The following is a 12500-nucleotide window of genomic DNA, read 5'->3' as shown; positions in this document are numbered from 1 at the left end:
TTCCATGGTGAGTGGAGAGACGTTGGGCTACACTCGTTTCCATGGTGAGTGGAGAGACGTTTGGGCTACACTCGTTTCCAAGGTGAGTGGAGAGACGTTGGGCTACACTCGTTTCCAAGGTGAGTGGAGAGACGTTGGGCTACACTCGTTTCCAAGGTGAGTATAGAGACGTTGGGCTACACTTTCGTTTCCAAGGTGAGTGGAGAGACGTTGGGCTACACTCGTTTCCATGGTGAGTGGAGAGACGTTGGGCTACACTCGTTTCCAAGGTGAGTGGAGAGACGTTGGGCTACACTAGTTTCCAAGGTGAGTGGAGAGACGTTGGGCTACGCTCGTTTCCAAGGTGAGTGGAGAGACGTTGGGCTACACTCGTTTCCAAGGTGAGTGGAGAGACGTTGGGCTACACTCGTTTCCATGGTGAGTGGAGAGACGTTGGGCTACACTCGTTTCCAAGGTGAGTGAAGAGACGTTGGGCTACACTCGTTTCCATGGTGAGTGGAGAGACGTTGGGCTACACTCGTTTCCATGGTGAGTGGAGAGACGTTGGGCTACACTCGTTTCCAAGGTGAGTATAGAGACGTTGGGCTACACTCGTTTCCAAGGTGAGTGGAGAGACGTTGGGCTACACTCGTTTCCATGGTGAGTGGAGAGACGTTGGGCTACACTTTCGTTTCCAAGGTGAGTGGAGACGTTGGGCTACACTAGTTTCCAAGGTGAGTGGAGAGACGTTGGGCTACGCTCGTTTCCAAGGTGAGTGGAGAGACGTTGGGCTACACTCGTTTCCAAGGTGAGTGGAGAGACGTTGGGCTACACTCGTTTCCATGGTGAGTGGAGAGACGTTGGGCTACACTCGTTTCCAAGGTGAGTGGAGAGACGTTAGGCTATGCTAGTTTCCATGGTGAGTGGAGAGACGTTGGGCTACGCTCGTTTCCAAGGTGAGTGAAGAGACGTTGGGCTACACTCGTTTCCATGGTGAGTGGAGAGACGTTGGGCTACACTCGTTTCCATGGTGAGTGGAGAGACGTTGGGCTACACTCATTTCCATGGTGAGTGGAGAGACGTTGGGCTACACTCGTTTCCAAGGTGAGTGGAGAGACGTTGGGCTACACTCGTTTCCAATGTGAGTGGAGAGACGTTGGGCTACGCCCGTTTCCATGGTGAGTGGAGAGACGTTGAGCTACGCTCGTTTCCATGGTGAGTGGAGAGACGTTGGGCTACACTCGTTTCCAAGGTGAGTGGAGAGACGTTAGGCTATGCTAGTTTCCATGGTGAGTGGAGAGACGTTAGGCTATGCTAGTTTCCATGGTGAGTGGAGAGACGTTGGGCTACACTCGTTTCCAAGGTGAGTGGAGAGACGTTGGGCTACACTCGTTTCCATGGTGAGTGGAGAGACGTTAGGCTACACTCGTTTCCATGGTGAGTGGAGAGACGTTGGGCTACTCTCGTTTCCAAGGTGAGTAGAGAGACGTTGGGCTACGCTCGTTTCCAAGGTGAGTGAAGAGACGTTGGGCTACACTCGTTTCCATGGTGAGTGGAGAGACGTTGGGCTACACTAGTTTCCAAGGTGAGTGGAGAGACGTTTGGGCTACGCTCGTTTCCAAGGTGAGTGGAGAGACGTTGGGCTACACTCGTTTCCAAGGTGAGTGGAGAGACGTTGGGCTACACTCGTTTCCATGGTGAGTGGAGAGACGTTGGGCTACACTCGTTTCCAAGGTGAGTGAAGAGACGTTGGGCTACACTCGTTTCCATGGTGAGTGGAGAGACGTTGGGCTACACTCGTTTCCATGGTGAGTGGAGAGAGGTTTGGGCTACACTCGTTTCCAAGGTGAGTATAGAGACGTTGGGCTACACTCGTTTCCAAGGTGAGTGGAGAGACGTTGGGCTACACTCGTTTCCATGGTGAGTGGAGAGACGTTGGGCTACACTCGTTTCCAAGGTGAGTGGAGAGACGTTGGGCTACACTAGTTTCCAAGGTGAGTGGAGAGACGTTGGGCTACGCTCGTTTCCAAGGTGAGTGGAGAGACGTTGGGCTACACTCGTTTCCAAGGTGAGTGGAGAGACGTTGGGCTACACTCGTTTCCATGGTGAGTGGAGAGACGTTGGGCTACACTCGTTTCCAAGGTGAGTGGAGAGACGTTAGGCTATGCTAGTTTCCATGGTGAGTGGAGAGACGTTGGGCTACGCTCGTTTCCAAGGTGAGTGAAGAGACGTTGGGCTACACTCGTTTCCATGGTGAGTGGAGAGACGTTGGGCTACACTCGTTTCCATGGTGAGTGGAGAGACGTTGGGCTACACTCATTTCCATGGTGAGTGGAGAGACGTTGGGCTACACTCGTTTCCAAGGTGAGTGGAGAGACGTTGGGCTACACTCGTTTTCAATGTGAGTGGAGAGACGTTGGGCTCGCCCGTTTCCATGGTGAGTGGAGAGACGTTGAGCTACGCTCGTTTCCATGGTGAGTGGAGAGACGTTGGGCTACACTCGTTTCCAAGGTGAGTGGAGAGACGTTAGGCTATGCTAGTTTCCATGGTGAGTGGAGAGACGTTAGGCTATGCTAGTTTCCATGGTGAGTGGAGAGACGTTGGGCTACACTCGTTTCCAAGGTGAGTGGAGAGACGTTGGGCTACACTCGTTTCCATGGTGAGTGGAGAGACGTTGGGCTACACTCGTTTCCATGGTGAGTGGAGAGACGTTGGGCTACTCTCGTTTCCAAGGTGAGTAGAGAGACGTTGGGCTACGCTCGTTTCCAAGGTGAGTAGAGAGACATTGGGCTACGCTCGTTTCCATGGTGAGTGGAGAGACGTTAGGCTATGCTCGTTTCCAAGGTGAGTGGAGAGACGTTGGGCTATGCTCGTTTCCAAGGTGAGTAGAGAGACGTTGGGCTACGCTCGTTTCCAAGGTGAGTGGAGAGACGTTAGGCTATGCTCGTTTCCATGGTGAGTGGAGAGACGTTGGGCTACGCTCGTTTCCAAGGTGAGTAGAGAGACGTTGGGCTACGCTCGTTTCCAAGGTGAGTGGAGAGACGTTAGGCTATGCTTGTTTCCATGGTGAGTGGAGAGACGTTAGGCTATGCTCGTTTCCAAGGTGAGTAGAGAGACGTTGGGCTACGCTCGTTTCCAAGGTGAGTGGAGAGACGTTGGGCTACGCTCGTTTCCAAGGTGAGTGGAGAGACGTTAGGCTACGCTCGTTTCCATGGTGAGTGGAGAGACGTTAGGCTACGCTCGTTTCCAAGGTGAGTGGAGAGACGTTAGGCTACGCTCGTTTCCATGGTGAGTGGAGAGACGTTGGGCTACACTCGTTTCCATGGTGAGTGGAGAGAAGTTGGGCTACACTCGTTTCCAAGGTGAGTGGAGAGACGTTGGGCTACACTCGTTTCCATGGTGAGTGGAGAGAAGTTGGGCTACGCTCGTTTCCATGGACGTGGGCAGCTACGTAACGGTTCCAGCTATAACTCACATCTATATAAGTAGACCAGTCAGTCTGACCCCAGACCTGTAGAGAGAGAGAGCGATAGATACTAATGGGCAGCTACGTAACGGTTCTAGCTATAACTCACATCTATATAAGTAGACCAGTCAGTCTGACCCCAGACCTGTAGAGAGACAGATAGAGACACACCCTTTATGTCATTATAGAGTGGGTGGCAGGATTTTAACAACCTGGACCCTGCATGTGAAATAGTGTGATGTTATTAGACCAGAGGAAGCTGTAGATAGAGACTGTGTGTTATTAGACCAGAGGAAGCTGTAGATAGAGACTGTGTGTGTTGTTATTAGACCAGAGGAAGCTGTAGATAGAGACTGTGTGTAATTAGACCAGAGGAAGCTGTAGATAGAGACTGTGTGTTGTTACTAGACCAGAGGAAGCTGTAGATAGAGACTGTGTGTTATTAGACCAGAGGAAGCTGTAGATAGAGACTGTGTGTGTTGTTATTAGACCAGAGGAAGCTGTAGATAGAGACTGTGTGTGTTGTTACTAGACCAGAGGAAGCTGTAGATAGAGACTGTGTGTGTTGTTATTAGACCAGAGGAAGCTGTAGATAGAGACTGTGTGTTGTTATTAGACCAGAGGAAGCTGTAGATAGAGACTGTGTGTGTTGTTATTAGACCAGAGGAAGCTGTAGATAGAGACTGTGTTGTTATTAGACTAGAGGAAGCTGTAGATAGAGACTGTGTTATTAGACCAGAGGAAGCTGTAGATAGAGACTGTGTTATTAGACCAGAGGAAGCTGTAGATAGAGACTGTGTGTTATTAGACCAGAGGAAGCTGTAGATAGAGACTGTGTTATTAGACCAGAGGAAGCTGTAGATAGAGACTGTGTTATTAGACCAGAGGAAGCTGTAGATAGAGACTGTGTGTTATTAGACCAGAGGAAGCTGTAGATAGAGACTGTGTTATTAGACAAGAGGAAGCTGTAGATAGAGACTGTGTGTTGTTAGACCAGAGGAAGCTGTAGATAGAGACTGTGTTATTAGACAAGAGAAGCTGTAGATAGAGACTGTGTGTTATTAGACCAGAGGATGCTGTAGATAGAGACTGTGTTGTTATTAGACCAGAGGAAGCTGTAAATAGAGACGGTGTGTGTTGTTATTAGACCAGAGGAAGCTGTAGATAGAGACGGTGTGTGTTGTTATTAGACCAGAGGAAGCTGTAGATAGAGACTGTGTGTGTGTTGTTATTAGACCAGAGGAAGCTGTAGATAGAGACTGTGTGTTATTAGACCAGAGGAAGCTGTAGATAGAGACTGTGTGTTATTAGACCAGAGGAAGCTGTAGATAGAGACGGTGTGTGTTGTTATTAGACCAGAGGAAGCTGTAGATAGAGACGGTGTGTGTTGTTAGAGACGGTGTGTGTTGTTATAAGACCAGAGGAAGCTGTAGATAGAGACTGTGTGTTATTAGACCAGAGGAAGCTGTAGATAGAGACTGTGTGTGTTGTTATTAGACCAGAGGAAGCTGTAGATAGAGACTGTGTGTGTTGTTACTAGACCAGAGGAAGCTGTAGATAGAGACTGTGTGTGTTGTTATCAGACCAGAGGAAGCTGTAGATAGAGACTGTGTTGTTATTAGACCAGAGGAAGCTGTAGATAGAGACTGTGTGTGTTGTTATCAGACCAGAGGAAGCTGTAGATAGAGACTGTGTTGTTATTAGACCAGAGCAAGCTGTAGATAGAGACTGTGTGTTATTAGACCAGAGGAAGCTGTAGATAGAGACTGTGTGTGTTGTTATTAGACCAGAGGAAGCTGTAGATAGAGACTGTGTGTAATTAGACCAGAGGAAGCTGTAGATAGAGACTGTGTGTTGTTACTAGACCAGAGGAAGCTGTAGATAGAGACTGTGTGTTATTAGACCAGAGGAAGCTGTAGATAGAGACTGTGTGTGTTGTTATTAGACCAGAGGAAGCTGTAGATAGAGACTGTGTGTGTTGTTACTAGACCAGAGGAAGCTGTAGATAGAGACTGTGTGTGTTGTTATTAGACCAGAGGAAGCTGTAGATAGAGACTGTGTGTTGTTATTAGACCAGAGGAAGCTGTAGATAGAGACTGTGTGTGTTGTTATTAGACCAGAGGAAGCTGTAGATAGAGACTGTGTTGTTATTAGACTAGAGGAAGCTGTAGATAGAGACCGTGTTATTAGACCAGAGGAAGCTGTAGATAGAGACTGTGTTATTAGACCAGAGGAAGCTGTAGATAGAGACTGTGTGTTATTAGACCAGAGGAAGCTGTAGATAGAGACTGTGTGTTGTTAGACCAGAGGAAGCTGTAGATAGAGACTGTGTTATTAGACAAGAGAGGAAGCTGTAGATAGAGACTGTGTGTTGTTAGACCAGAGGAAGCTGTAGATAGAGACGGTGTGTGTTGTTATTAGACCAGAGGAAGCTGTAGATAGAGACGGTGTGTTTGTTATTAGACCAGAGGAAGCTGTAGATAGAGACGGTGTGTGTTGTTATTAGACCAGAGGAAGCTGTAGATAGAGACTGTGTGTGTGTTGTTATTAGACCAGAGGAAGCTGTAGATAGAGACGGTGTGTTATTAGACCAGAGGAAGCTGTAGATAGAGACTGTGTGTTATTAGACCAGAGGAAGCTGTAGATAGAGAGGTGTGTGTTGTTATTAGACCAGAGGAAGCTGTAGATAGAGACGGTGTGTGTTGTTATTAGACCAGAGGATGCTGTAGATAGAGACGGTGTGTGTTGTTATTAGACCAGAGGAAGCTGTAGATAGAGACTGTGTGTGTGTTGTTATTAGACCAGAGGAAGCTGTAGATAGAGACTGTGTGTGTGTTGTTATTAGACCAGAGGAAGCTGTAGATAGAGACTGTGTGTGTTATTAGACCAGAGGAAGCTGTAGATAGAGACTGTGTGTGTTATTAGACCAGAGGAAGCTGTAGATAGAGACTGTGTGTGTTATTAGACCAGAGGAAGCTGTAGATAGAGACTGTGTGTGTGTTATTAGACCTGAGGAAGCTGTAGATAGAGACTGTGTGTTGTTATTAGACCAGAGGAAGCTGTAGATAGAGACTGTGTTGTTATTAGACTAGAGGAAGCTGTAGATAGAGACTGTGTGTTGTTATTAGACTAGAGGAAGCTGTATATAGAGACTGTGTGTTGTTATTAGACCAGAGGAAGCTGTAGATAGAGACGGTGTGTGTTGTTATTAGACCAGAGGAAGCTGTAGATAGAGACGGTGTGTGTTGTTATTAGACCAGAGGAAGCTGTAGATAGAGACGGTGTGTGTTGTTATTAGACCAGAGGAAGCTGTAGATAGAGACTGTGTGTGTGTTGTTATTAGACCAGAGGAAGCTGTAGATAGAGACTGTGTGTTATTAGACCAGAGGAAGCTGTAGATAGAGACTGTGTGTTATTAGACCAGAGGAAGCTGTAGATAGAGACGGTGTGTGTTGTTATTAGACCAGAGGAAGCTGTAGATAGAGACGGTGTGTGTTGTTATTAGACCAGAGGAAGCTGTAGATAGAGACGGTGTGTGTTGTTATTAGACCAGAGGAATCTGTAGATAGAGACTGTGTGTTGTTATTAGACCAGAGGAAGCTGTAGATATTGACTGCGTGTGTTGTTAATAGACCAGAGGAAGCTGTAGATAGAGACTGTGTTGTTATTAGACTAGAGGAAGCTGTAGATAGAGACTGTGTTATTAGACCAGAGGAAGCTGTAGATAGAGACTGTGTTATTAGACCAGAGGAAGCTGTAGATAGAGACTGTGTGTTATTAGACCAGAGGAAGCTGTAGATAGAGACTGTGTTATTAGACCAGAGGAAGCTGTAGATAGAGACTGTGTTATTAGACCAGAGGAAGCTGTAGATAGAGACTGTGTGTTATTAGACCAGAGGAAGCTGTAGATAGAGACTGTGTTATTAGACAAGAGGAAGCTGTAGATAGAGACTGTGTGTTGTTAGACCAGAGGAAGCTGTAGATAGAGACTGTGTTATTAGACAAGAGGAAGCTGTAGATAGAGACTGTGTGTTATTAGACCAGAGGATGCTGTAGATAGAGACGGTGTGTGTTGTTATTAGACCAGAGGAAGCTGTAGATAGAGACGGTGTGTGTTGTTATTAGACCAGAGGAAGCTGTAGATAGAGACGGTGTGTGTTGTTATTAGACCAGAGGAAGCTGTAGATAGAGACTGTGTGTGTGTTGTTATTAGACCAGAGGAAGCTGTAGATAGAGACTGTGTGTTATTAGACCAGAGGAAGCTGTAGATAGAGACTGTGTGTTATTAGACCAGAGGAAGCTGTAGATAGAGACGGTGTGTGTTGTTATTAGACCAGAGGAAGCTGTAGATAGAGACGGTGTGTGTTGTTATTAGACCAGAGGAAGCTGTAGATAGAGACGGTGTGTGTTGTTATTAGACCAGAGGAAGCTGTAGATAGAGACTGTGTGTGTGTTGTTATTAGACCAGAGGAAGCTGTAGATAGAGACTGTGTGTTGTTGTTATTAGACCAGAGGAAGCTGTAGATAGAGACTGTGTGTGTTATTAGACCAGAGGAAGCTGTAGATAGAGACTGTGTGTGTTATTAGACCAGAGGAAGCTGTAGATAGAGACTGTGTGTGTTATTAGACCAGAGGAAGCTGTATATAGAGACTGTGTGTGTGTTATTAGACCAGAGGAAGCTGTAGATAGAGACTGTGTGTTGTTATTAGACCAGAGGAAGCTGTAGATAGAGACTGTGTTGTTATTAGACTAGAGGAAGCTGTAGATAGAGACTGTGTGTTGTTATTAGACTAGAGGAAGCTGTAGATAGAGGCGGTGTGTGTTGTTATTAGACCAGAGGAAGCTGTAGATAGAGACTGTGTGTGTTATTAGACCAGAGGAAGCTGTAGATAGAGACTGTATGTGTGTGCGTCTCTGTCTCTGTCTAAGCTGAGCCTACATATGAAACCTTATAGGAACAACATATTAGCCCATAGCAGAGTTGTATGTGCGTTGTGGGCGCTAGGGGCCCAAGTGGGGTTGCCATGCATCGTTGCTGGGTAACATTAAAACAACATAGCTCTCCATGTAAATCCATTTCCTTTCATGTTCAAAACCTACTACGATGAATAGAAAGGCCCTAGCAACCAATGCAGGCAACACTAGATCATGAAAGGACCACTCAAGGACCTCGTTGGGGAATAAGTGTTTTCATTTGTTATTATTTTTGGATCAAATAAAATCTTAATAAAATCTAATTTTGTACGTAGACTTTACCGTTAAATGCTTACCTACGCAGCCCTTTCCCAACCTTTCAGTTAAAAAGTACGAAAATTAGCAAATTGATAAAAAGAAAATTGTAACACAATAAAATAACAGCGAGGCGATATACAGTCTATATACAAGGAGTAGCCGTACTGAGTCAGGGTACTGGGGTACGGGGTAGTAGTGAATCGGTGTAGTGGGGTACGGAGTAGTCGTGAGTTGGGGTACGAGGTAGTAGTGAGTCGGGGTACTGGGGTACGAGGTAGTAGTGAGTTGGTGTAGTGGGGTACGAGGTAGTAGTGAGTCGGGGTACGAGGTAGTAGTGAGTCGGTGTACTGGGGTACGAGGTAGTAGTGGTTCGGCATACTGGGGTACGAGGTAGTAGTTGGTCGGCGTACTGGGGTACGAGGTAGTAGTGAGTCGGTGTACTGGGGTACGAGGTAGTAGTGAGCTGGTGTAGTGGGGTACGAAGTAGTAGTGAGTCGGGGTACGAGGTAGTAGTGAGCTGGTGTAGTGGGGTACGAAGTAGTAGTGAGTCGGGGTGCGAGGTAGTAGTGAGTCGAGGTACTGGAGTATGGGGTAGTAGTGAGTCGGCGTAGTGGGATACGAGGTAGTAGTGAGTTGGCGTAGTGGGGTACGAGGTAGTGGTGAGTCGGCGTACTGGGTATGAGGTAGTAGTGAGTCGGCGTACTGGGGTACGAGGTAGTAGTGAGTCGGCGTACTGGGGTACGTAGGTAGTAGTGAGTCGGCGTACTGGGGTACGAGGTAGTAGTGAGTCGGCGTACTGGTGTACGAGGTAGTAGTGAGTCGGGGTACGAGGTAGTAGTGAGTCGGCGTACTGGGTGCGAGGTAGTGAGTGAGTCGGCGTGCTGGGGTACGAGGTAGTAGTGTGAGTCGGCGTACTGGGTCATGAGGTAGTAGTGAGTCGACTTACTGGGGTGCAGGTAGTAGTGAGTCGGCGTACTGGGGTACGGGTAGTAGTGAGTCGGCGACTGGGGCAATGCAGGTAGTAGGCATAAAGTCCAGGTAGCCATTTGATTAACGGATAGAGACACTGACCTGTCTCTCTACCTGTACAGGTGTGTACCTGTCTGAGACTGACCTGTCTCTGCCTGTACAGGTGTGTACTTGCCCTGTTGTGAGCAGAGCTTCTGTTGGAAGAGTCCCATCGCCCTGGGTTACACACGGACACTTCTCTGCCCTGGTCGCCATGGAGAACGACGAGCACGACAATCGCGGCGGGGCGCTCAACCTCAACACTGACGATGACGTCACCGTAACCTTCCTGCCGCTGGTGGACAGCGAGAGAAAACTGCTGCATCGCACATTTCCTGTCTGCACAAGAGGTAACATTAACTCTTAGCCTACATATTCCCACCCCCCAGAGGAAATCTAATTACATAATATTAAAATCCATCTGTTTAAACAAACCCTGAGCTGACAAGGTACAAAATCTGCGTACTGCCCCTGAACAGGCAGTTAACCCACTGTTCCCAGGCCGTCATTGAAAATAAGAATTTGTTCTTAACTGACTTGCCTAGTAAAATAAAAGGTAAAAAAAATAAAATAATTTTTTTTTTTTAAATGGGTATAACTGACAGTAAGAGACAGGTATTAATGTATGTGGTATAACCGATAGTGGCTAATATTTAACACGATATAAATTATTTAAAAAATGAGTTACATTGAAAAGTCCGGACATATATGAGAACATTCTAGAAATCTCGAATCAACTCGGTAGGTTTGGTGCTGTACTGTCATTTGGGCATGGCTACGAAGCCTACAGCTTGGCTCTCCACATTTCATCCTTGCAGGGTTATGAAGGCCAGCATTTCATAAACGTCACTGTGGAAAAGGTGCTTCAGTTCGCTGCCATGTGACTGGTTTCACATTGGTCTCCAGCGATCAGAAGGTAAAAATCCACTAAACGTATAAACATTAGGAACACCTGCTCTTTTCAGTAACAGCCTGACCAGGTGAACCCAGGTGAAAGCTATGATCCCTTATTGATGTCACTTGTTAAATCCACTTCAATCAGTGTAGACGGGTGGTGTCTCTGTAGACACGCCTCCTCCACCCCACCTTCATTAATACGGTGTCTCTGTAGACACGCCCCCTCCACCTTCATTAATACGGTGTCTCTGTAGACACGCCTCCTCCACCCCACCTTCATTAATACGGTGTCTCTGTAGACATGCCTCCTCCACCTTCATTAATACGGTGTCTCTAGACACGCCTCCTCCACCCCACCTTCATTAATACGGTGTCTCTGTAGACACGCCTCCTTCACCCCACCTTCATTAATACGGTGTCTCTGTAGACACGCCTCCTTCACCCCACCTTCATTAATACGGTGTCTCTGTAGACACGCCTCCTCCTCCCCACCTTCATTAATACGGTGTCTCTGTAGACACGCCTCCTCCACCTTCATTAATACGGTGTCTCTGTAGACACGCCTCCTCCTCCCCACCTTCATTAATACGGTGTCTCTGTAGACACGCCTCCTCCTCCCCACCTTCATTAATACGGTGTCTCTGTAGACACGCCTCCTCCTCCCCACCTTCATTAATACGGTGTCTCTGTAGACACGCCTCCTCCTCCCCACCTTCATTAATACTGTCTCTGTAGACACGCCTCCTCCCTCCCCACCTTCATTAATACAGTGTCTCTGTAGACACGCCTCCTCCCTGCCTTCTCTTGAGAGCCATGTCTGCCACGGTGGCCTTTCTCAATAGCAAGGCTATGCTCCCTAGTCTCTATTTAAAATGCTTTCTTTAAGTTTGGGTCAGTCACAGTGGTCAGGTATACTGCCACTGTGTACTCTCTGTTTAGGGCCAAATAGCAATCTAGTTTGCTTAGTTTTTTTGTTGTTAATTCTTTCCAATGTGTGTCTCTCTCTTCTCTCTGTCTAGATGGGTAACGAGGAGCAGCAGGAGAAGTTGTTGAGGGAGTGGCTGGACTGCTGTGTAACGGAGGGGAGGCATGTTGGCCGCAATGCAAAGTCGTCCCGTCGACGTGTAACCACCCACTGGTCACACAAATGGTGGAGACCTGGCTGGATGGATACCGACAGATCTGTCCTTGCGCCTCTTCTCTCCGACGGGAGGAGGAGGAGGAGGAGGAGGAAGATGAGTGAAGGAGGGGAAGGACACAGTGACACAGACACAGGAGAGGTGACAGAGGAGGATGTGGCGTCACTGGATGGGACTCGAGACCACTAGCATCCTTCACGGCACCATACGCCTCCTCACCTCAAGAGAGAGAATCCACGGTCTTCTGCGCTGCCGTCTGAGGCTGTATCCCAAAGCACATAGGGTTCTGGTCAAAAGAGTAGTGCGCACTATATAGGAGAATAGGTTTGCATTTGGGATGCAGGCGGAGCGATCAATGGTCTTTCACTCTGCCGTCTCAGAAGCACTGAAGAGAGGAGACCTGCTCTGGTTCTGAAAGAACTCTTGGAACACGTTCTAGAATCTCCTCAACAAAACCATGGCAACAACAATGGGTGCGTTCGTAAATTCACTCTGGAGCGCGTTGTCAGTTCGTAAATTCACTCTGGAGGGCGTTGTCAGTTCGTAAATTTCCTCTGGAGCGCGTTGTCAGTTCGTAAATTCACTCTGGAGCGCGTTGTCAGTTCGGAAATTCACTCTGGAGGGCGTTGTCAGTTCGTAAATTTCCTCTGGAGCGCGTTGTCAGTTCGTAAATTCACTCTGGAGCGCGTTGTCAGTTCGTAAATTCACTCTGGAGTCGCGTTGTCAGTTCGTAAATTCCCTCTGGAGCGCGTTGTCAGTTCGTAAATTCACTCTGGAG

The 12500-nt window shown here is 47.5% G+C and overlaps 1 pseudogene; it reads left to right on the top strand.

Annotated features, from left to right (window-relative positions):
- Positions 1-11826, top strand: part of LOC135533953 (ubiquitin thioesterase ZRANB1-like) — a 43405-nt pseudogene extending 31579 nt beyond the window's left edge.
- Positions 11827-12500: the final 674 nt, after the last annotated feature.

Source organism: Oncorhynchus masou, unplaced genomic scaffold (genome assembly GCF_036934945.1).
Source record: "Oncorhynchus masou masou isolate Uvic2021 unplaced genomic scaffold, UVic_Omas_1.1 unplaced_scaffold_2833, whole genome shotgun sequence".
In the NCBI taxonomy this organism is placed as follows: Eukaryota; Metazoa; Chordata; class Actinopteri; order Salmoniformes; family Salmonidae; genus Oncorhynchus; species Oncorhynchus masou.
This window is presented reverse-complemented; position numbering and strand designations above follow the sequence as displayed.